General features: G+C 45.8%; 68 non-coding genes across 68 annotated transcripts; all 68 read right to left on the reverse strand.

The window, feature by feature from the left end:
* Positions 1-41: 41 nt before the first annotated feature.
* On the reverse strand, positions 42-133 carry TRNAI-UAU (transfer RNA isoleucine (anticodon UAU)). The gene is given in 2 exon segments: positions 42-77; positions 96-133. It is a non-coding gene; the product is annotated as a tRNA-Ile (tRNA).
* Positions 134-518: 385 nt separating this feature from the next.
* TRNAI-UAU (transfer RNA isoleucine (anticodon UAU)) lies at positions 519-610 on the reverse strand. The gene is given in 2 exon segments: positions 519-554; positions 573-610. It is a non-coding gene; the product is annotated as a tRNA-Ile (tRNA).
* Positions 611-677: 67 nt separating this feature from the next.
* TRNAI-UAU (transfer RNA isoleucine (anticodon UAU)) lies at positions 678-769 on the reverse strand. The gene is given in 2 exon segments: positions 678-713; positions 732-769. It is a non-coding gene; the product is annotated as a tRNA-Ile (tRNA).
* A 67-nt stretch (positions 770-836) lies between these two features.
* Positions 837-928, reverse strand: TRNAI-UAU (transfer RNA isoleucine (anticodon UAU)). The gene is given in 2 exon segments: positions 837-872; positions 891-928. It is a non-coding gene; the product is annotated as a tRNA-Ile (tRNA).
* A 67-nt stretch (positions 929-995) lies between these two features.
* TRNAI-UAU (transfer RNA isoleucine (anticodon UAU)) lies at positions 996-1,087 on the reverse strand. The gene is given in 2 exon segments: positions 996-1,031; positions 1,050-1,087. It is a non-coding gene; the product is annotated as a tRNA-Ile (tRNA).
* Positions 1,088-1,313: 226 nt separating this feature from the next.
* Positions 1,314-1,405, reverse strand: TRNAI-UAU (transfer RNA isoleucine (anticodon UAU)). Its single transcript is given in 2 exon segments — positions 1,314-1,349; positions 1,368-1,405. It is a non-coding gene; the product is annotated as a tRNA-Ile (tRNA).
* A 67-nt stretch (positions 1,406-1,472) lies between these two features.
* TRNAI-UAU (transfer RNA isoleucine (anticodon UAU)) lies at positions 1,473-1,564 on the reverse strand. The gene is given in 2 exon segments: positions 1,473-1,508; positions 1,527-1,564. It is a non-coding gene; the product is annotated as a tRNA-Ile (tRNA).
* A 67-nt stretch (positions 1,565-1,631) lies between these two features.
* On the reverse strand, positions 1,632-1,723 carry TRNAI-UAU (transfer RNA isoleucine (anticodon UAU)). Its single transcript is given in 2 exon segments — positions 1,632-1,667; positions 1,686-1,723. It is a non-coding gene; the product is annotated as a tRNA-Ile (tRNA).
* Positions 1,724-1,790: 67 nt separating this feature from the next.
* TRNAI-UAU (transfer RNA isoleucine (anticodon UAU)) lies at positions 1,791-1,882 on the reverse strand. Its single transcript is given in 2 exon segments — positions 1,791-1,826; positions 1,845-1,882. It is a non-coding gene; the product is annotated as a tRNA-Ile (tRNA).
* A 385-nt stretch (positions 1,883-2,267) lies between these two features.
* On the reverse strand, positions 2,268-2,359 carry TRNAI-UAU (transfer RNA isoleucine (anticodon UAU)). The gene is given in 2 exon segments: positions 2,268-2,303; positions 2,322-2,359. It is a non-coding gene; the product is annotated as a tRNA-Ile (tRNA).
* A 67-nt stretch (positions 2,360-2,426) lies between these two features.
* Positions 2,427-2,518, reverse strand: TRNAI-UAU (transfer RNA isoleucine (anticodon UAU)). The gene is given in 2 exon segments: positions 2,427-2,462; positions 2,481-2,518. It is a non-coding gene; the product is annotated as a tRNA-Ile (tRNA).
* A 67-nt stretch (positions 2,519-2,585) lies between these two features.
* On the reverse strand, positions 2,586-2,677 carry TRNAI-UAU (transfer RNA isoleucine (anticodon UAU)). The gene is given in 2 exon segments: positions 2,586-2,621; positions 2,640-2,677. It is a non-coding gene; the product is annotated as a tRNA-Ile (tRNA).
* A 225-nt stretch (positions 2,678-2,902) lies between these two features.
* Positions 2,903-2,994, reverse strand: TRNAI-UAU (transfer RNA isoleucine (anticodon UAU)). Its single transcript is given in 2 exon segments — positions 2,903-2,938; positions 2,957-2,994. It is a non-coding gene; the product is annotated as a tRNA-Ile (tRNA).
* A 227-nt stretch (positions 2,995-3,221) lies between these two features.
* On the reverse strand, positions 3,222-3,313 carry TRNAI-UAU (transfer RNA isoleucine (anticodon UAU)). Its single transcript is given in 2 exon segments — positions 3,222-3,257; positions 3,276-3,313. It is a non-coding gene; the product is annotated as a tRNA-Ile (tRNA).
* Positions 3,314-3,698: 385 nt separating this feature from the next.
* Positions 3,699-3,790, reverse strand: TRNAI-UAU (transfer RNA isoleucine (anticodon UAU)). Its single transcript is given in 2 exon segments — positions 3,699-3,734; positions 3,753-3,790. It is a non-coding gene; the product is annotated as a tRNA-Ile (tRNA).
* A 67-nt stretch (positions 3,791-3,857) lies between these two features.
* Positions 3,858-3,949, reverse strand: TRNAI-UAU (transfer RNA isoleucine (anticodon UAU)). Its single transcript is given in 2 exon segments — positions 3,858-3,893; positions 3,912-3,949. It is a non-coding gene; the product is annotated as a tRNA-Ile (tRNA).
* Positions 3,950-4,016: 67 nt separating this feature from the next.
* On the reverse strand, positions 4,017-4,108 carry TRNAI-UAU (transfer RNA isoleucine (anticodon UAU)). The gene is given in 2 exon segments: positions 4,017-4,052; positions 4,071-4,108. It is a non-coding gene; the product is annotated as a tRNA-Ile (tRNA).
* Positions 4,109-4,175: 67 nt separating this feature from the next.
* Positions 4,176-4,267, reverse strand: TRNAI-UAU (transfer RNA isoleucine (anticodon UAU)). The gene is given in 2 exon segments: positions 4,176-4,211; positions 4,230-4,267. It is a non-coding gene; the product is annotated as a tRNA-Ile (tRNA).
* Positions 4,268-4,334: 67 nt separating this feature from the next.
* Positions 4,335-4,426, reverse strand: TRNAI-UAU (transfer RNA isoleucine (anticodon UAU)). Its single transcript is given in 2 exon segments — positions 4,335-4,370; positions 4,389-4,426. It is a non-coding gene; the product is annotated as a tRNA-Ile (tRNA).
* A 67-nt stretch (positions 4,427-4,493) lies between these two features.
* TRNAI-UAU (transfer RNA isoleucine (anticodon UAU)) lies at positions 4,494-4,585 on the reverse strand. The gene is given in 2 exon segments: positions 4,494-4,529; positions 4,548-4,585. It is a non-coding gene; the product is annotated as a tRNA-Ile (tRNA).
* Positions 4,586-4,652: 67 nt separating this feature from the next.
* On the reverse strand, positions 4,653-4,744 carry TRNAI-UAU (transfer RNA isoleucine (anticodon UAU)). The gene is given in 2 exon segments: positions 4,653-4,688; positions 4,707-4,744. It is a non-coding gene; the product is annotated as a tRNA-Ile (tRNA).
* A 67-nt stretch (positions 4,745-4,811) lies between these two features.
* TRNAI-UAU (transfer RNA isoleucine (anticodon UAU)) lies at positions 4,812-4,903 on the reverse strand. Its single transcript is given in 2 exon segments — positions 4,812-4,847; positions 4,866-4,903. It is a non-coding gene; the product is annotated as a tRNA-Ile (tRNA).
* Positions 4,904-4,970: 67 nt separating this feature from the next.
* TRNAI-UAU (transfer RNA isoleucine (anticodon UAU)) lies at positions 4,971-5,062 on the reverse strand. Its single transcript is given in 2 exon segments — positions 4,971-5,006; positions 5,025-5,062. It is a non-coding gene; the product is annotated as a tRNA-Ile (tRNA).
* A 544-nt stretch (positions 5,063-5,606) lies between these two features.
* TRNAI-UAU (transfer RNA isoleucine (anticodon UAU)) lies at positions 5,607-5,698 on the reverse strand. Its single transcript is given in 2 exon segments — positions 5,607-5,642; positions 5,661-5,698. It is a non-coding gene; the product is annotated as a tRNA-Ile (tRNA).
* Positions 5,699-5,765: 67 nt separating this feature from the next.
* Positions 5,766-5,857, reverse strand: TRNAI-UAU (transfer RNA isoleucine (anticodon UAU)). The gene is given in 2 exon segments: positions 5,766-5,801; positions 5,820-5,857. It is a non-coding gene; the product is annotated as a tRNA-Ile (tRNA).
* A 67-nt stretch (positions 5,858-5,924) lies between these two features.
* TRNAI-UAU (transfer RNA isoleucine (anticodon UAU)) lies at positions 5,925-6,016 on the reverse strand. Its single transcript is given in 2 exon segments — positions 5,925-5,960; positions 5,979-6,016. It is a non-coding gene; the product is annotated as a tRNA-Ile (tRNA).
* Positions 6,017-6,083: 67 nt separating this feature from the next.
* Positions 6,084-6,175, reverse strand: TRNAI-UAU (transfer RNA isoleucine (anticodon UAU)). Its single transcript is given in 2 exon segments — positions 6,084-6,119; positions 6,138-6,175. It is a non-coding gene; the product is annotated as a tRNA-Ile (tRNA).
* A 67-nt stretch (positions 6,176-6,242) lies between these two features.
* On the reverse strand, positions 6,243-6,334 carry TRNAI-UAU (transfer RNA isoleucine (anticodon UAU)). The gene is given in 2 exon segments: positions 6,243-6,278; positions 6,297-6,334. It is a non-coding gene; the product is annotated as a tRNA-Ile (tRNA).
* A 67-nt stretch (positions 6,335-6,401) lies between these two features.
* TRNAI-UAU (transfer RNA isoleucine (anticodon UAU)) lies at positions 6,402-6,493 on the reverse strand. The gene is given in 2 exon segments: positions 6,402-6,437; positions 6,456-6,493. It is a non-coding gene; the product is annotated as a tRNA-Ile (tRNA).
* Positions 6,494-6,561: 68 nt separating this feature from the next.
* On the reverse strand, positions 6,562-6,653 carry TRNAI-UAU (transfer RNA isoleucine (anticodon UAU)). The gene is given in 2 exon segments: positions 6,562-6,597; positions 6,616-6,653. It is a non-coding gene; the product is annotated as a tRNA-Ile (tRNA).
* Positions 6,654-6,879: 226 nt separating this feature from the next.
* On the reverse strand, positions 6,880-6,971 carry TRNAI-UAU (transfer RNA isoleucine (anticodon UAU)). The gene is given in 2 exon segments: positions 6,880-6,915; positions 6,934-6,971. It is a non-coding gene; the product is annotated as a tRNA-Ile (tRNA).
* A 226-nt stretch (positions 6,972-7,197) lies between these two features.
* Positions 7,198-7,289, reverse strand: TRNAI-UAU (transfer RNA isoleucine (anticodon UAU)). Its single transcript is given in 2 exon segments — positions 7,198-7,233; positions 7,252-7,289. It is a non-coding gene; the product is annotated as a tRNA-Ile (tRNA).
* Positions 7,290-7,356: 67 nt separating this feature from the next.
* TRNAI-UAU (transfer RNA isoleucine (anticodon UAU)) lies at positions 7,357-7,448 on the reverse strand. The gene is given in 2 exon segments: positions 7,357-7,392; positions 7,411-7,448. It is a non-coding gene; the product is annotated as a tRNA-Ile (tRNA).
* A 67-nt stretch (positions 7,449-7,515) lies between these two features.
* TRNAI-UAU (transfer RNA isoleucine (anticodon UAU)) lies at positions 7,516-7,607 on the reverse strand. Its single transcript is given in 2 exon segments — positions 7,516-7,551; positions 7,570-7,607. It is a non-coding gene; the product is annotated as a tRNA-Ile (tRNA).
* A 67-nt stretch (positions 7,608-7,674) lies between these two features.
* Positions 7,675-7,766, reverse strand: TRNAI-UAU (transfer RNA isoleucine (anticodon UAU)). The gene is given in 2 exon segments: positions 7,675-7,710; positions 7,729-7,766. It is a non-coding gene; the product is annotated as a tRNA-Ile (tRNA).
* Positions 7,767-7,833: 67 nt separating this feature from the next.
* Positions 7,834-7,925, reverse strand: TRNAI-UAU (transfer RNA isoleucine (anticodon UAU)). The gene is given in 2 exon segments: positions 7,834-7,869; positions 7,888-7,925. It is a non-coding gene; the product is annotated as a tRNA-Ile (tRNA).
* A 226-nt stretch (positions 7,926-8,151) lies between these two features.
* On the reverse strand, positions 8,152-8,243 carry TRNAI-UAU (transfer RNA isoleucine (anticodon UAU)). Its single transcript is given in 2 exon segments — positions 8,152-8,187; positions 8,206-8,243. It is a non-coding gene; the product is annotated as a tRNA-Ile (tRNA).
* Positions 8,244-8,310: 67 nt separating this feature from the next.
* Positions 8,311-8,402, reverse strand: TRNAI-UAU (transfer RNA isoleucine (anticodon UAU)). The gene is given in 2 exon segments: positions 8,311-8,346; positions 8,365-8,402. It is a non-coding gene; the product is annotated as a tRNA-Ile (tRNA).
* A 67-nt stretch (positions 8,403-8,469) lies between these two features.
* TRNAI-UAU (transfer RNA isoleucine (anticodon UAU)) lies at positions 8,470-8,561 on the reverse strand. Its single transcript is given in 2 exon segments — positions 8,470-8,505; positions 8,524-8,561. It is a non-coding gene; the product is annotated as a tRNA-Ile (tRNA).
* Positions 8,562-8,628: 67 nt separating this feature from the next.
* Positions 8,629-8,720, reverse strand: TRNAI-UAU (transfer RNA isoleucine (anticodon UAU)). The gene is given in 2 exon segments: positions 8,629-8,664; positions 8,683-8,720. It is a non-coding gene; the product is annotated as a tRNA-Ile (tRNA).
* Positions 8,721-8,787: 67 nt separating this feature from the next.
* TRNAI-UAU (transfer RNA isoleucine (anticodon UAU)) lies at positions 8,788-8,879 on the reverse strand. Its single transcript is given in 2 exon segments — positions 8,788-8,823; positions 8,842-8,879. It is a non-coding gene; the product is annotated as a tRNA-Ile (tRNA).
* A 67-nt stretch (positions 8,880-8,946) lies between these two features.
* On the reverse strand, positions 8,947-9,038 carry TRNAI-UAU (transfer RNA isoleucine (anticodon UAU)). The gene is given in 2 exon segments: positions 8,947-8,982; positions 9,001-9,038. It is a non-coding gene; the product is annotated as a tRNA-Ile (tRNA).
* Positions 9,039-9,105: 67 nt separating this feature from the next.
* TRNAI-UAU (transfer RNA isoleucine (anticodon UAU)) lies at positions 9,106-9,197 on the reverse strand. Its single transcript is given in 2 exon segments — positions 9,106-9,141; positions 9,160-9,197. It is a non-coding gene; the product is annotated as a tRNA-Ile (tRNA).
* A 67-nt stretch (positions 9,198-9,264) lies between these two features.
* Positions 9,265-9,356, reverse strand: TRNAI-UAU (transfer RNA isoleucine (anticodon UAU)). Its single transcript is given in 2 exon segments — positions 9,265-9,300; positions 9,319-9,356. It is a non-coding gene; the product is annotated as a tRNA-Ile (tRNA).
* A 226-nt stretch (positions 9,357-9,582) lies between these two features.
* Positions 9,583-9,674, reverse strand: TRNAI-UAU (transfer RNA isoleucine (anticodon UAU)). The gene is given in 2 exon segments: positions 9,583-9,618; positions 9,637-9,674. It is a non-coding gene; the product is annotated as a tRNA-Ile (tRNA).
* A 226-nt stretch (positions 9,675-9,900) lies between these two features.
* On the reverse strand, positions 9,901-9,992 carry TRNAI-UAU (transfer RNA isoleucine (anticodon UAU)). The gene is given in 2 exon segments: positions 9,901-9,936; positions 9,955-9,992. It is a non-coding gene; the product is annotated as a tRNA-Ile (tRNA).
* A 226-nt stretch (positions 9,993-10,218) lies between these two features.
* TRNAI-UAU (transfer RNA isoleucine (anticodon UAU)) lies at positions 10,219-10,310 on the reverse strand. The gene is given in 2 exon segments: positions 10,219-10,254; positions 10,273-10,310. It is a non-coding gene; the product is annotated as a tRNA-Ile (tRNA).
* Positions 10,311-10,377: 67 nt separating this feature from the next.
* TRNAI-UAU (transfer RNA isoleucine (anticodon UAU)) lies at positions 10,378-10,469 on the reverse strand. Its single transcript is given in 2 exon segments — positions 10,378-10,413; positions 10,432-10,469. It is a non-coding gene; the product is annotated as a tRNA-Ile (tRNA).
* A 67-nt stretch (positions 10,470-10,536) lies between these two features.
* Positions 10,537-10,628, reverse strand: TRNAI-UAU (transfer RNA isoleucine (anticodon UAU)). The gene is given in 2 exon segments: positions 10,537-10,572; positions 10,591-10,628. It is a non-coding gene; the product is annotated as a tRNA-Ile (tRNA).
* A 67-nt stretch (positions 10,629-10,695) lies between these two features.
* On the reverse strand, positions 10,696-10,787 carry TRNAI-UAU (transfer RNA isoleucine (anticodon UAU)). The gene is given in 2 exon segments: positions 10,696-10,731; positions 10,750-10,787. It is a non-coding gene; the product is annotated as a tRNA-Ile (tRNA).
* Positions 10,788-10,854: 67 nt separating this feature from the next.
* Positions 10,855-10,946, reverse strand: TRNAI-UAU (transfer RNA isoleucine (anticodon UAU)). The gene is given in 2 exon segments: positions 10,855-10,890; positions 10,909-10,946. It is a non-coding gene; the product is annotated as a tRNA-Ile (tRNA).
* A 67-nt stretch (positions 10,947-11,013) lies between these two features.
* TRNAI-UAU (transfer RNA isoleucine (anticodon UAU)) lies at positions 11,014-11,105 on the reverse strand. Its single transcript is given in 2 exon segments — positions 11,014-11,049; positions 11,068-11,105. It is a non-coding gene; the product is annotated as a tRNA-Ile (tRNA).
* Positions 11,106-11,172: 67 nt separating this feature from the next.
* On the reverse strand, positions 11,173-11,264 carry TRNAI-UAU (transfer RNA isoleucine (anticodon UAU)). Its single transcript is given in 2 exon segments — positions 11,173-11,208; positions 11,227-11,264. It is a non-coding gene; the product is annotated as a tRNA-Ile (tRNA).
* A 67-nt stretch (positions 11,265-11,331) lies between these two features.
* On the reverse strand, positions 11,332-11,423 carry TRNAI-UAU (transfer RNA isoleucine (anticodon UAU)). Its single transcript is given in 2 exon segments — positions 11,332-11,367; positions 11,386-11,423. It is a non-coding gene; the product is annotated as a tRNA-Ile (tRNA).
* A 67-nt stretch (positions 11,424-11,490) lies between these two features.
* On the reverse strand, positions 11,491-11,582 carry TRNAI-UAU (transfer RNA isoleucine (anticodon UAU)). Its single transcript is given in 2 exon segments — positions 11,491-11,526; positions 11,545-11,582. It is a non-coding gene; the product is annotated as a tRNA-Ile (tRNA).
* Positions 11,583-11,649: 67 nt separating this feature from the next.
* Positions 11,650-11,741, reverse strand: TRNAI-UAU (transfer RNA isoleucine (anticodon UAU)). The gene is given in 2 exon segments: positions 11,650-11,685; positions 11,704-11,741. It is a non-coding gene; the product is annotated as a tRNA-Ile (tRNA).
* Positions 11,742-11,808: 67 nt separating this feature from the next.
* Positions 11,809-11,900, reverse strand: TRNAI-UAU (transfer RNA isoleucine (anticodon UAU)). The gene is given in 2 exon segments: positions 11,809-11,844; positions 11,863-11,900. It is a non-coding gene; the product is annotated as a tRNA-Ile (tRNA).
* Positions 11,901-11,967: 67 nt separating this feature from the next.
* TRNAI-UAU (transfer RNA isoleucine (anticodon UAU)) lies at positions 11,968-12,059 on the reverse strand. Its single transcript is given in 2 exon segments — positions 11,968-12,003; positions 12,022-12,059. It is a non-coding gene; the product is annotated as a tRNA-Ile (tRNA).
* Positions 12,060-12,285: 226 nt separating this feature from the next.
* TRNAI-UAU (transfer RNA isoleucine (anticodon UAU)) lies at positions 12,286-12,377 on the reverse strand. Its single transcript is given in 2 exon segments — positions 12,286-12,321; positions 12,340-12,377. It is a non-coding gene; the product is annotated as a tRNA-Ile (tRNA).
* Positions 12,378-12,760: 383 nt separating this feature from the next.
* On the reverse strand, positions 12,761-12,852 carry TRNAI-UAU (transfer RNA isoleucine (anticodon UAU)). The gene is given in 2 exon segments: positions 12,761-12,796; positions 12,815-12,852. It is a non-coding gene; the product is annotated as a tRNA-Ile (tRNA).
* A 67-nt stretch (positions 12,853-12,919) lies between these two features.
* TRNAI-UAU (transfer RNA isoleucine (anticodon UAU)) lies at positions 12,920-13,011 on the reverse strand. The gene is given in 2 exon segments: positions 12,920-12,955; positions 12,974-13,011. It is a non-coding gene; the product is annotated as a tRNA-Ile (tRNA).
* Positions 13,012-13,078: 67 nt separating this feature from the next.
* TRNAI-UAU (transfer RNA isoleucine (anticodon UAU)) lies at positions 13,079-13,170 on the reverse strand. Its single transcript is given in 2 exon segments — positions 13,079-13,114; positions 13,133-13,170. It is a non-coding gene; the product is annotated as a tRNA-Ile (tRNA).
* A 67-nt stretch (positions 13,171-13,237) lies between these two features.
* On the reverse strand, positions 13,238-13,329 carry TRNAI-UAU (transfer RNA isoleucine (anticodon UAU)). The gene is given in 2 exon segments: positions 13,238-13,273; positions 13,292-13,329. It is a non-coding gene; the product is annotated as a tRNA-Ile (tRNA).
* Positions 13,330-13,396: 67 nt separating this feature from the next.
* On the reverse strand, positions 13,397-13,488 carry TRNAI-UAU (transfer RNA isoleucine (anticodon UAU)). The gene is given in 2 exon segments: positions 13,397-13,432; positions 13,451-13,488. It is a non-coding gene; the product is annotated as a tRNA-Ile (tRNA).
* Positions 13,489-13,555: 67 nt separating this feature from the next.
* Positions 13,556-13,647, reverse strand: TRNAI-UAU (transfer RNA isoleucine (anticodon UAU)). Its single transcript is given in 2 exon segments — positions 13,556-13,591; positions 13,610-13,647. It is a non-coding gene; the product is annotated as a tRNA-Ile (tRNA).
* A 67-nt stretch (positions 13,648-13,714) lies between these two features.
* On the reverse strand, positions 13,715-13,806 carry TRNAI-UAU (transfer RNA isoleucine (anticodon UAU)). Its single transcript is given in 2 exon segments — positions 13,715-13,750; positions 13,769-13,806. It is a non-coding gene; the product is annotated as a tRNA-Ile (tRNA).
* A 67-nt stretch (positions 13,807-13,873) lies between these two features.
* Positions 13,874-13,965, reverse strand: TRNAI-UAU (transfer RNA isoleucine (anticodon UAU)). The gene is given in 2 exon segments: positions 13,874-13,909; positions 13,928-13,965. It is a non-coding gene; the product is annotated as a tRNA-Ile (tRNA).
* A 67-nt stretch (positions 13,966-14,032) lies between these two features.
* TRNAI-UAU (transfer RNA isoleucine (anticodon UAU)) lies at positions 14,033-14,124 on the reverse strand. Its single transcript is given in 2 exon segments — positions 14,033-14,068; positions 14,087-14,124. It is a non-coding gene; the product is annotated as a tRNA-Ile (tRNA).
* Positions 14,125-14,133: the final 9 nt, after the last annotated feature.

Here is a 14,133-nt window from a genome sequence, read left to right on the forward strand (position 1 = left end):
CACGACAAGAAGAAAAGGTTACAAAATCGAAAAATTAACTCTTCCCCAGGTGAGGCTCGAACTCACAACCTCGGCATTTCTCGACGGTATTGCTGTATAAGTACCGCGCGCTAACCAATTGCGCCACAGGGGATTGTATCAAGTGGATAACTGTATTTTGCACGACAAGAAGAAAAGGTTACAAAATCGAAAAGCCACTTTTCCCCAGGTAAGGCTCGAACTCACAAAATCGGCATTTCTCGGCTGTACTGCTGTATAAGCATCGCGCTCTAACCAATTGCGCCACAGGGGATTGTATCAAGTAGATAACGGCATTTTGTTCCACAATAAGAAAAGTTTAGAAGATCGAAAAATTACTCTCTCCCAGGTGAGGCTCGAACTCACAACCTCGGCATTTCCCGGCTGTACTACTGTATAAGTACCGCGCGCTAGCCAGTTGCGCTACAGCAGATTGTATCAAGCAGATAACTGTATTTTGCACGACAAGAAGAAAAGGTTACAAAATCGAAAAGGCACTTTTCCCCAGGTGAGGCTCGAACTCACAACCTCGGCATATCTCGGCTGTACTGCTGTATAAGTACCGCGCGCTAACCAATTGCGCCACAGGGGATTGTATCCAGTAGATAACTGTATTTTGCACGACAAGAAGAAAAGGTTACAAAATCGAAAAGGTTCTTTTCCCCAGGTGAGGCTCGAACTCACAACCTCGGCATTTCTCGGCTGTACTGCTGTATAAGTACCGCGCGCTTACCAATTGCGCCACAGGGGAGTGTATCAAGTAGGTAACTGTATTTTGCACGACAAGAAGAAAAGGTTACAAAATCGAAAATTTACTCTTCCCCAGATGAGGCTCGAACTCACAACCTCGGCATTTCTCGACTGTACTGCTGTATAAGTACCGCGCGCTTACCAATTGCGCCACAGGGGAGTGTATCAAATAGATAACAGTATTTTGCACGACAAGAAGAAAAGGTTACAAAATCGAAAAGCCACTTTTCCCCAGGTGAGGCTCGAACTCATAACCTCGGCATTTCTCGACTTTACTGCTGCATAAGTACCGCGCGCTAACCAATTGCGCCACAGGGGATTGTATCAAGTAGATAACTGTATTTTGCACGACAAGAAGAAAAGGTAACAAAATCGAAAAATTACTCTTCCCCAGGTGAGGCTCGAACTCACAACCTCGGCATTTCTCGGCAGTACTGCTGTATAGGTACCGCGCGCTAAAAAATTGCGCCACAGGGGATTGTATCAAGTAGATAACTGTATTTTGCACGACAAGAAGAAAAGGTAACAAAATCGAAAAATTACTCTTCCCCAGGTGAGGCTCGAACTCACAACCTCGGCATATCTCGGCTGTACTGCTGTATAAGTACCGCGCGCTAACCAATTGCGCCACAGGGGATTGTATCCAGTAGATAACTGTATTTTGCACGACAAGAAGAAAAGGTTACAAAATCGAAAAGGTTCTTTTCCCCAGGTGAGGCTCGAACTCACAACCTCGGCATTTCTCGGCTGTACTGCTGTATAAGTACCGCGCGCTTACCAATTGCGCCACAGGGGAGTGTATCAAGTAGGTAACTGTATTTTGCACGACAAGAAGAAAAGGTTACAAAATCGAAAATTTACTCTTCCCCAGATGAGGCTCGAACTCACAACCTCGGCATTTCTCGACTGTACTGCTGTATAAGTACCGCGCGCTTACCAATTGCGCCACAGGGGAGTGTATCAAATAGATAACAGTATTTTGCACGACAAGAAGAAAAGGTTACAAAATCGAAAAGCCACTTTTCCCCAGGTGAGGCTCGAACTCATAACCTCGGCATTTCTCGACTTTACTGCTGCATAAGTACCGCGCGCTAACCAATTGCGCCACAGGGGATTGTATCAAGTAGATAACTGTATTTTGCACGACAAGAAGAAAAGGTAACAAAATCGAAAAATTACTCTTCCCCAGGTGAGGCTCGAACTCACAACCTCGGCATTTCTCGGCAGTACTGCTGTATAGGTACCGCGCGCTAAAAAATTGCGCCACAGGGGATTGTATCAAGTAGATAACTGTATTTTGCACGACAAGAAGAAAAGGTAACAAAATCGAAAAATTACTCTTCCCCAGGTGAGGCTCGAACTCACAACCTCGGCATTTCTCGGCTGTACTGCTGTATAAGTACCGCGCGCTAACCAATTGCTCCACAGGGGATTGTATCATTTAGATAACTGTATTTTGCACCACAAGAAGAAAAGGTAACAAAATCGAAAAATTACTCTTCCCCAGGTGAGGCTCGAACTCACAACCTCGGCATTTCTCGACGGTACTGCTGTATAAGTACCGCGCGCTAACCACTTGCGCCACAGGGGATTTTATCAAGTAAATAACTTTTTTTTGCACGACAAGAAGAAAAGGTTACAAAATCGAAAAGGTACTTTTCCCCAGGTGAGGCTCGAACTCACAACCTCGGCATTTCTCGGCTGTACTGCTGTATAAGTACCGCGCGCTAACCAATTGCGCCACAGGGGATTGTGTCCAGTAGATAACTTTTTTTTGCACGACAAGAAGAAAAGGTTACAAAATCGAAAAGGTACTTTTCCCCAGGTGAGGCTCGAACTCACAACCTCGGCATTTCTCGGCTGTACTGCTGTATAAGTACCGCGCGCTAACCAATTGCGCCACAGGGGATTGTATCCAGTAGATAACTTTTTTTTGCACGACAAGAAGAAAAGGTTACAAAATTGAAAAGGTACTTTTCCCCAGGTGAGGCTCGAACTCACAACCTCGGCATTTCTCGGCTGTACTGCTGTAAAAGTACCGCGCGCTAACCAATTGCGCCACAGGGGATTGTATCAAGTAGATAACTGTATTTTGCACGACAAGAAGAAAAGGTTACAAAATCGAAAAGGTACTTTTCCCAGGTGAGGCTCGATCTCACAACCTCGGCATTTCTCGACGGTACTGCTGTATAAGTACCGCGCGCTAACCAATTGCGCCACTGGGGATTGTATCCAGTAGATAACTGTATTTTGCACGACAAGAAGAAAAGGTTACAAAATCGAAAAGCCACTCTTCCCCAGGTGAGGCTCGAACTCACAACCTCGGCATTTCTCGGCTGTACTGCTGTATAAGTACCGCGCGCTAACCAATTGCGCCACAGTTGATTGTATCCAGTAGATAACTGTATTTTGCACGACAAGAAGAAAAGGTTACAAAATCGAAAAATTAACTCTTCCCCAGGTGAGGCTCGAACTCACAACCTCGGCATTTCTCGACGGTATTGCTGTATAAGTACCGCGCGCTAACCAATTGCGCCACAGGGGATTGTATCAAGTGGATAACTGTATTTTGCACGACAAGAAGAAAAGGTTACAAAATCGAAAAGCCACTTTTCCCCAGGTAAGGCTCGAACTCACAAAATCGGCATTTCTCGGCTGTACTGCTGTATAAGCATCGCGCTCTAACCAATTGCGCCACAGGGGATTGTATCAAGTAGATAACGGCATTTTGTTCCACAATAAGAAAAGTTTAGAAGATCGAAAAATTACTCTCTCCCAGGTGAGGCTCGAACTCACAACCTCGGCATTTCCCGGCTGTACTACTGTATAAGTACCGCGCGCTAGCCAGTTGCGCTACAGCAGATTGTATCAAGCAGATAACTGTATTTTGCACGACAAGAAGAAAAGGTTACAAAATCGAAAAGGCACTTTTCCCCAGGTGAGGCTCGAACTCACAACCTCGGCATATCTCGGCTGTACTGCTGTATAAGTACCGCGCGCTAACCAATTGCGCCACAGGGGATTGTATCCAGTAGATAACTGTATTTTGCACGACAAGAAGAAAAGGTTACAAAATCGAAAAGGTTCTTTTCCCCAGGTGAGGCTCGAACTCACAACCTCGGCATTTCTCGGCTGTACTGCTGTATAAGTACCGCGCGCTTACCAATTGCGCCACAGGGGAGTGTATCAAGTAGGTAACTGTATTTTGCACGACAAGAAGAAAAGGTTACAAAATCGAAAATTTACTCTTCCCCAGATGAGGCTCGAACTCACAACCTCGGCATTTCTCGACTGTACTGCTGTATAAGTACCGCGCGCTTACCAATTGCGCCACAGGGGAGTGTATCGAGCCGATAACTGTATTTTGTACGACAAGAAGAAAAGGTCACAAAATCGAAAAGGTACTTTTCCCCAGGTGAGGCTTGAACTCACAACCTCGGCATATCTCGGCTGTACTGCTGTATAAGTACCGTGCGCTAACCAATTGCGCTACAGGGGATTGAATCCAGTAGATAACTGTATTTTGCACGACAAGAAGAAAAGGTTACAAAATCGAAAAGGTACTTTTCCCCAGGTGAGGCTCGATCTCACAACCTCGGCATATCTCGGCTGTACTGCTGTATAAGTACCGCGCGCTTACCAATTGCGCCACAGGGGAGTGTATCAAGTAGATAACTGTATTTTGCACGACAAGAAGAAAAGGTTACAAAATCGAATATTTACTCTTCCCCAGGTGAGGCTCGAACTCACAACCTCGGCATTTCTTGGCTGTACTGCTGTATAAGTACCGCGCGCTAACCAATTGCGCCACAGGGGATTGTAACGAGTCGATAACTGTATTTTGTACGACAAGAAGAAAATTTCACAAAATCGAAAAGGTACTTTTCCCCAGGTGAGGCTCGAACTCACAACCTCGGCATTTCTCGGCTGTACTGCTGTATAAGTACCGCGCGCTAACCAATTGCGCCACAGGGGAGTGTATCAAGTAGATAACTGTATTTTGCACGACAAGAAGAAAAGGTTACAAAATCGAAAATTTACTCTTCCCCAGGTGAGGCTCGAACTCACAACCTCGGCATTTCTCGGCTGTACTGCTGTATAAGTACCGCGCGCTAACCAATTGCGCCACAGGGGAGTGTATCAAGTAGATAACTGTATTTTGCACGACAAAAAGAAAAGGTTACAAAATCGAAAATTTACTCTTCCCCAGGTGAGGCTCGAACTCACAACCTCGGCATTTCTCGACTGTACTGCTGTATAAGTACCGCGCGCTAACCAATTGCGCCACAGGGGATTGTATCGAGTCGATAACTGTATTTTGTACGACAAGAAGAAAATTTCTCAAAATCTAAAAGGTACTTTTCCCCAGGTGAGTCTCGAACGCACAATCTCGGCATTTCTCGGCTGTACTGCTGTATAAGTACCGAGCGCTAACCAATTGCGCCACAGGGGATTGTATCAAGTGGATAACTGTATTTTGCACGACAAGAAGAAAAGGTTACAAAATCGAAAAGCCACTTTTCCCCAGGTAAGGCTCGAACTCACAAAATCGGCATTTCTCGGCTGTACTGCTGTATAAGCATCGCGCTCTAACCAATTGCGCCACAGGGGATTGTATCAAGTAGATAACGGCATTTTGTTCCACAATAAGAAAAGTTTAGAAGATCGAAAAATTACTCTCTCCCAGGTGAGGCTCGAACTCACAACCTCGGCATTTCCCGGCTGTACTACTGTATAAGTACCGCGCGCTAGCCAGTTGCGCTACAGCAGATTGTATCAAGCAGATAACTGTATTTTGCACGACAAGAAGAAAAGTTTAAAAATTCGAAAAGGCACTTTTCCCCAGGTGAGGCTCGAACTCACAACCTCGGCATATCTCGGCTGTACTGCTGTATAAGTACCGCGCGCTAACCAATTGCGCCACAGGGGATTGTATCCAATAGATAACTGTATTTTGCACGACAAGAAGAAAAGGTTACAAAATCGAAAAGGTACTTTTCCCCAGGTGAGGCTCGAACTCACAACCTCGGCATTTCTCGGCTGTACTGCTGTATAAGTACCGCGCGCTTACCAATTGCGCCACAGGGGAGTGTATCAAGTAGGTAACTGTATTTTGCACGACAAGAAGAAAAGGTTACAAAATCGAAAATTTACTCTTCCCCAGATGAGGCTCGAACTCACAACCTCGGCATTTCTCGGCTGTACTGCTGTATAAGTACCGCGCGCTTACCAATTGCGCCACAGGGGAGTGTATCAAATAGATAACTGTATTTTGCACGACAAGAAGAAAAGGTTACAAAATCGAAAAGGCACTTTTCCCCAGGTGAGGCTCGAACTCACAACCTCGGCATATCTCGGCTGTACTGCTGTATAAGTACCGCGCGCTAACCAATTGCGCCACAGGGGATTGTATCCAGTAGATAACTGTATTTTGCACGACAAGAAGAAAAGGTTACAAAATCGAAAAGGTACTTTTCCCCAGGTGAGGCTCGAACTCACAACCTCGGCATTTCTCGGCTGTACTGCTGTATAAATACCGCGCGCTTACCAATTGCGCCACAGGGGAGTGTATCAAGTAGATAACTGTATTTTGCACGACAAGAAGAAAAGGTTACAAAATCGAAAAATTACTCTTCCCCAGGTGAGGCTCGAACTCACAACCTCGGCATTTCTCGGCTGTACTGCTGTATAAGTACCGCGCGCTAACCAATTGCGCCACAGGGGAGTGTATCAAGTAGATAACTGTATTTTGCACGACAAGAAGAAAAGGTTACAAAACCGAAAAATTAACTCTTCCCCAGGTGAGGCTCGAACTCACAACCTCGGCATTTCTCGACGGTATTGCTGTATAAGTACCGCGCGCTAACCAATTGCGCCACAGGGGATTGTATCAAGTGGATAACCGTATTTTGCACGACAAGAAGAAAAGGTTACAAAATCGAAAAGCCACTTTTCCCCAGGTGAGGCTCGAACTCACAACTTCGGCATTTCTCGGCTGTACTGCTGTATAAGTACCGCGCGCTTACTAATTGCGCCACAGGGGAGTGTATCAAGTAGATAACTGTATTTTGCACGACAAGAAGAAAAGGTTACAAAATCGAAAATTTACTCTTCCCCAGGTGAGGCTCGAACTCACAACCTCGGCATTTCTCGACTGTGCTGCTGTATAAGTACCGCGCGCTTACCAATTGCGCCACAGGGGAGTGTATCCAGTAGATAACTGTATTTTGTACGACAAGAAGAAAAGGTCACAAAATCGAAAAGGTACTTTTCCCCAGGTGAGGCTTGAACTCACAACCTCGTCATATCTCGGCTGTACTGCTGTATAAGTACCGCGCGCTAACCAATTGCGCTACAGGGGATTGTATCCAGTAGATAACTGTATTTTGCACGACAAGAAGAAAAGGTTACAAAATCGAAAAGGTACTTTTCCCCAGGTGAGGCTCGAACTCACAACCTCGGCATATCTCGGCTGTACTGCTGTATAAGTACCGCGCGCTTACCAATTGCGCCACAGGGGAGTGTATCAAGTAGATAACTGTATTTTGCACGACAAGAAGAAAAGGTTACAAAATCGAAAAGGTACTTTTCCCCAGGTGAGGCTCGAACTCACCACCTCGGCATTTCTCGGCTGTACTGCTGTATAAGTACCGCGCGCTTACCAATTGCGCCACCGGGGAGTGTATCAAGTAGATAACTGTATTTTGCACGACAAGAAGAAAAGGTTACAAAATCGAAAATTTACTCTTCCCCAGGTGAGGCTCGAACTCACAACCTCGGCATTTCTCGACTGTACTGCTGTATAAGTACCGCGCGCTTACCAATTGCGCCACAGGGGAGTGTATCGAGTCGATAACTGTATTTTGTACGACAAGAAGAAAAGGTCACAAAATCGAAAAGGTACTTTTCCCCAGGTGAGGCTCGAACTCACAACCTCGGCATTTCTCGACTGTACTGCTGTATAAGTACCGCGCGCTTACTAATTGCGCCACAGGGGAGTGTATCAAGTAGATAACTGTATTTTGCACGACAAGAAGAAAAGGTTACAAAATCGAAAATTTACTCTTCCCCAGGTGAGGCTCGAACTCACAACCTCGGCATTTCTCGACTGTGCTGCTGTATAAGTACCGCGCGCTTACCAATTGCGCCACAGGGGAGTGTATCCAGTAGATAACTGTATTTTGTACGACAAGAAGAAAAGGTCACAAAATCGAAAAGGTACTTTTCCCCAGGTGAGGCTTGAACTCACAACCTCGTCATATCTCGGCTGTACTGCTGTATAAGTACCGCGCGCTAACCAATTGCGCTACAGGGGATTGTATCCAGTAGATAACTGTATTTTGCACGACAAGAAGAAAAGGTTACAAAATCGAAAAGGTACTTTTCCCCAGGTGAGGCTCGAACTCACAACCTCGGCATATCTCGGCTGTACTGCTGTATAAGTACCGCGCGCTTACCAATTGCGCCACAGGGGAGTGTATCAAGTAGATAACTGTATTTTGCACGACAAGAAGAAAAGGTTACAAAATCGAAAAGGTACTTTTCCCCAGGTGAGGCTCGAACTCACCACCTCGGCATTTCTCGGCTGTACTGCTGTATAAGTACCGCGCGCTTACCAATTGCGCCACCGGGGAGTGTATCAAGTAGATAACTGTATTTTGCACGACAAGAAGAAAAGGTTACAAAATCGAAAATTTACTCTTCCCCAGGTGAGGCTCGAACTCACAACCTCGGCATTTCTCGACTGTACTGCTGTATAAGTACCGCGCGCTTACCAATTGCGCCACAGGGGAGTGTATCGAGTCGATAACTGTATTTTGTACGACAAGAAGAAAAGGTCACAAAATCGAAAAGGTACTTTTCCCCAGGTGAGGCTCGAACTCACAACCTCGGCATTTCTCGACTGTACTGCAGTATAAGTACCGCGCGCTAACCAATTGCGCCACAGGGGATTGTAACGAGTCGATAACTGTATTTTGTACGACAAGAAGAAAAGGTTACAAAATCGAAAAGGTACTTTTCCCCAGGTGAGGCTCGAACTCACCACCTCGGCATTTCTCGGCTGTACTGCTGTATAAGTACCGCGCGCTTACCAATTGCGCCACCGGGGAGTGTATCAAGTAGATAACTGTATTTTGCACGACAAGAAGAAAAGGTTACAAAATCGAAAATTTACTCTTCCCCAGGTGAGGCTCGAACTCACAACCTCGGCATTTCTCGACTGTACTGCTGTATAAGTACCGCGCGCTAACCAATTGCGCCACAGGGGATTGTATCGAGTCGATAACTGTATTTTGTACGACAAGAAGAAAATTTCACAAAATCGAAAAGGTACATTTCCCCAGGTGAGGCTCGAACTCACAACCTCGGCATTTCTCGGCTGTACTGCTGTATAAGTACCGCGCGCTAACCAATTGCGCCACAGGGGATTGTATCGAGTCGATAACTGTATTTTGTACGACAAGAAGAAAATTTCACAAAATCGAAAAGGTACATTTCCCCAGATGAGGCTCGAACTCACAACCTCGGCATTTCTCGGCTGTACTGCTGTATAAGTACCGCGCGCTTACCAATTGCGCCACAGGGGAGTGTATCAAGAAGATAACTGTATTTTGCACGACAAGAAGAAAAGGTTACAAAATCGAAAATCTACTCTTCCCCAGGTGAGGCTCGAACTCACAACCTCGGCATTTCTCGGCTGTACTGCTGTATAAGTACCGCGCTCTAACCAATTGCGCCACAGGGGAGTGTATCGAGTCGATAACTGTATTTTGTACAACAAGAAGAAAAGGTCACAAAATCGAAAAGGTACTTTTCCCCAGGTGAGGCTCGAACTCACAACCTCGGCATTTCTCGACTGTACTGCTGTATAAGTACCGCGCGCTAACCAATTGCGCCACAGGGGATTGTAACGAGTCGATAACTGTATTTTGTACGACAAGAAGAAAAGGTTACAAAATCGAAAATTTACTCTTCCCCAGGTGAGGCTAGAACTCACAACCTCGGCATTTCTCGGCTGTACTGCTGTATAAGTACCGCGCGCTAACCAATTGCGCCACAGGGGAGTGTATCAAGTAGATAACTGTATTTTGCACGACAAAAAGAAAAGGTTACAAAATCGAAAATTTACTCTTCCCCAGGTGAGGCTCGAACTCACAACCTCGGCATTTCTCGACTGTACTGCTGTATAAGTACCGCGCGCTAACCAATTGCGCCACAGGGGATTGTATCGAGTCGATAACTGTATTTTGTACGACAAGAAGAAAATTTCTCAAAATCTAAAAGGTACTTTTCCCCAGGTGAGTCTCGAACGCACAATCTCGGCATTTCTCGGCTGTACTGCTGTATAAGTACCGCGCGCTAACCAATTGCGCCACAGGGGATTGTATCCAGTAGATAACTGTATTTTGCACGACAAGAAGAAAAGGTTACAAAATCGAAAAGCCACTTTTCCCCAGGTGAGGCTCGAACTCACAACCTCGGCATATCTCGGCTGTACTGCTGTATAAGTACCGCGCGCTAACCAATTGCGCTACAGGGGATTGTATCCAGTAGATAACTGTATTTTGCACGACAAGAAGAAAAGGTTACAAAATCGAAAAGGTACTTTTCCCCAGGTGAGGCTCGAACTCACAACCTCGGCATATCTCGGCTGTACTGCTGTATAAGTACCGCGCGCTTACCAATTGCGCCACAGGGGAGTGTATCTAGTAGATAACTGTATTTTGCACGACAAGAAGAAAAGGTTACAAAATCGAAAAGGTACTTTTCCCCAGGTGAGGCTCGAACTCACCACCTCGGCATTTCTCGGCTGTACTGCTGTATAAGTACCGCGCGCTTACCAATTGCGCCACCGGGGAGTGTATCAAGTAGATAACTGTATTTTGTACGACAAGAAGAAAAGGTTACAAAATCGAAAATTTACTCTTCCCCAGGTGAGGCTCGAACTCACAACCTCGGCATTTCTCGACTGTACTGCTGTATAAGTACCGCGCGCTTACCAATTGCGCCACAGGGGAGTGTATCGAGTCGATAACTGTATTTTGTACGACAAGAAGAAAAGGTCACAAAATCGAAAAGGTACTTTTCCCCAGGTGAGGCTCGAACTCACAACCTCGGCATTTTTCGACTGTACTGCAGTATAAGTACCGCGCGCTAACCAATTGCGCCACAGGGGATTGTAACGAGTCGATAACTGTATTTTGTACGACAAGAAGAAAAGGTTACAAAATCGAAAAGGTACTTTTCCCCAGGTGAGGCTCGAACTCACCACCTCGGCATTTCTCGGCTGTACTGCTGTATAAGTACCGCGCGCTTACCAATTGCGCCACCGGGGAGTGTATCAAGTAGATAACTGTATTTTGCACGACAAGAAGAAAAGGTTACAAAATCGAAAATTTACTCTTCCCCAGGTGAGGCTCGAACTCACAAACTCGGCATTTCTCGACTGTACTGCTGTATAAGTACCGCGCGCTAACCAATTGCGCCACAGGGGATTGTATAGAGTCGATAACTGTATTTTGTACGACAAGAAGAAAATTTCACAAAATCGAAAAGGTACATTTCCCCAGGTGAGGCTCGAACTCACAACCTCGGCATTTCTCGGCTGTACTGCTGTATAAGTACCGCGCGCTAACCAATTGCGCCACAGGGGATTGTATCGAGTCGATAACTGTATTTTGTACGACAAGAAGAAAATTTCACAAAATCGAAAAGGTACATTTCCCCAGGTGAGGCTCGAACTCACAACCTCGGCATTTCTCGGCTGTACTGCTGTATAAGTACCGCGCGCTTACCAATTGCGCCACAGGGGAGTGTATCAAGTAGATAACTGTATTTTGCACGACAAGAAGAAAATTTCACAAAATCGAAAAGGTACATTTCCCCAGGTGAGGCTCGAACTCACAACCTCGGCATTTCTCGGCTGTACTGCTGTATAAGTACCGCGCGCTAACCAATTGCGCCACAGGGGAGTGTATCGAGTCGATAACTGTATTTTGTACAACAAGAAGAAAAGGTCACAAAATCGAAAAGGTACTTTTCCCCAGGTGAGGCTCGAACTCACAACCTCGGCATTTCTCGACTGTACTGCTGTATAAGTACCGCGCGCTAACCAATTGCGCCACAGGGGAGTGTATCAAGTAGATAACTGTATTTTGCACGACAAAAAGAAAAGGTTACAAAATCGAAAATTTACTCTTCCCCAGGTGAGGCTCGAACTCACAACCTCGGCATTTCTCGACTGTACTGCTGTATAAGTACCGCGCGCTAACCAATTGCGCCACAGGGGATTGTATCGAGTCGATAACTGTATTTTGTACGACAAGAAGAAAATTTCTCAAAATCTAAAAGGTACTTTTCCCCAGGTGAGTCTCGAACGCACAATCTCGGCATTTCTCGGCTGTACTGCTGTATAAGTACCGCGCGCTAACCAATTGCGCCACAGGGGATTGTATCCAGTAGATAACTGTATTTTGCACGACAAGAAGAAAAGGTTACAAAATCGAAAAGCCACTTTTCCCCAGGTGAGGCTCGAACTCACAACCTCGGCATATCTCGGCTGTACTGCTGTATAAGTACCGCGCGCTAACCAATTGCGCCACAGGGGATTGTATCCAGTAGATAACTGTATTTTGCACGACAAGAAGAAAAGGTTACAAAATCGAAAAGGTACTTTTCCCCAGGTGAGGCTCGAACACACAACCTCGGCATTTCTCAGCTGTACTGCTTATAAGTACCGCGCGCTAACCAATTGCGCCACAGGGGATTGTATCCAGTAGATAACTGTATTTTGCACGACAAGAAGAAAAGGTTACAAAATCGAAAAGGTACTTTTCCCCAGGTGAGGCTCGAACACACAACCTCGGCATTTCTCAGCTGTACTGCTTATAAGTACCGCGCGCTAACCAATTGCGCTACAGGGGAGTGTATCAAGTAGATAACTGTATTTTGCACGACAAGAAGAAAAGGTTACAAAATCGAAAAGGTACTTTTCCCCAGGTGAGGCTCGAACTCACAACCTCGGCATTTCTCAGCTGTACTGCTGTATAAGTACCGCGCGCTTACCAATTGCGCCACAGGGGAGTGTACCAAGTAGAAAACTGTACTTTGCACGACAAGAAGAAAAGGTTACAAAATCGAAAAGGTACTTTTCCCCAGGTGAGGCTCGAACTCACAACCTCGGCATTTCTCGGCTGTACTGCTGTATAAGTACCGCGCGCTTACCAATTGCGCCACAGGGGAGTGTATCAAGTAGATAACTGTATTTTGCACGACAAGAAGAAAAGGTTACAAAATCGAAAAGGTACTTTTCCCCAGGTGAAGCTCGAACTCACAACCTCGGCATTTCTCGGCTGTATTGCTGTATAAGTACCGCGCGCTTACCAATTGCGCCACAGGGGAGTGTATCAAGTAGATAACTGTATTTTGCACGACAAGAAGAAAAGGTTACAAAATCGAAAATTTACTCTTCCCCAGGTGAGGCTCGAACTCACATCCTCGGCATTTCTCGACTGTACTGCTGTATAAGTACCGCGCGCTAACCAATTGCGCCACAGGGGATTGTATCGAGTCGATAACTGTATTTTGTACGACAAGAAGAAAAGGTCACAAAATCGAAAAGGTACTTTTCCCCAGGTGAGGCTCGAACTCACAACCTCGGCATTTCTCGGCTGTATTGCTGTATAAGTACCGCGCGCTAACCAATTGCGCCACAGGGGAGTGTATCAAGTAGATAACTGTATTTTGCACGACAAGAAGAAAAGGTTACAAAATCGAAAAGCCACTTTTCCCCAGGTGAGGCTCGAACTCACAACCTCGGCATATCTCGGTTGTACTGCTGTATAAGTACCGCGCGCTAACCAATTGCGCCACAGGGGATTGTATCCAGTAGATAACTGTATTTTGCACGACAAGAAGAAAAGGTTACAAAATCGAAAAGGTACTTTTCCCCAGGTGAGGCTCGAACTCACAACCTCGGCATTTCTCGGCTGTACTGCTGTATAAGTACCGCGCGCTTACCAATTGCGCCACAGGGGAGTGTATCAAGTAGATAACTGTATTTTGCACGACAAGAAGAAAAGGTTACAAAATCGAAAATTTACTCTTCCCCAGGTGAGGCTCGAACTCACAACCTCGGCATTTCTCGACTGTACTGCTGTATAAGTACCGCGCGCTAACCAATTGCGCCACAGAGGAGTGTATCAAGTAGATAACTGTATTTTGCCCGACAAGAAGAAAAGGTTACAAAATCGAAAAGCCACTTTTCCCCAGGTGAGGCTCGAACTCACAACCTCGGCATATCTCGGCTGTACTGCTGTATAAGTACCGCGCGCTAACCAATTGCGCCACAGGGGATTGTATCCA

Source organism: Leiobunum rupestre, chromosome 1 (genome assembly GCF_980474605.1).
Source record: "Leiobunum rupestre chromosome 1, qqLeiRupe1.1.hap1, whole genome shotgun sequence".
NCBI lineage: Eukaryota > Metazoa > Arthropoda > Arachnida > Opiliones > Sclerosomatidae > Leiobunum > Leiobunum rupestre.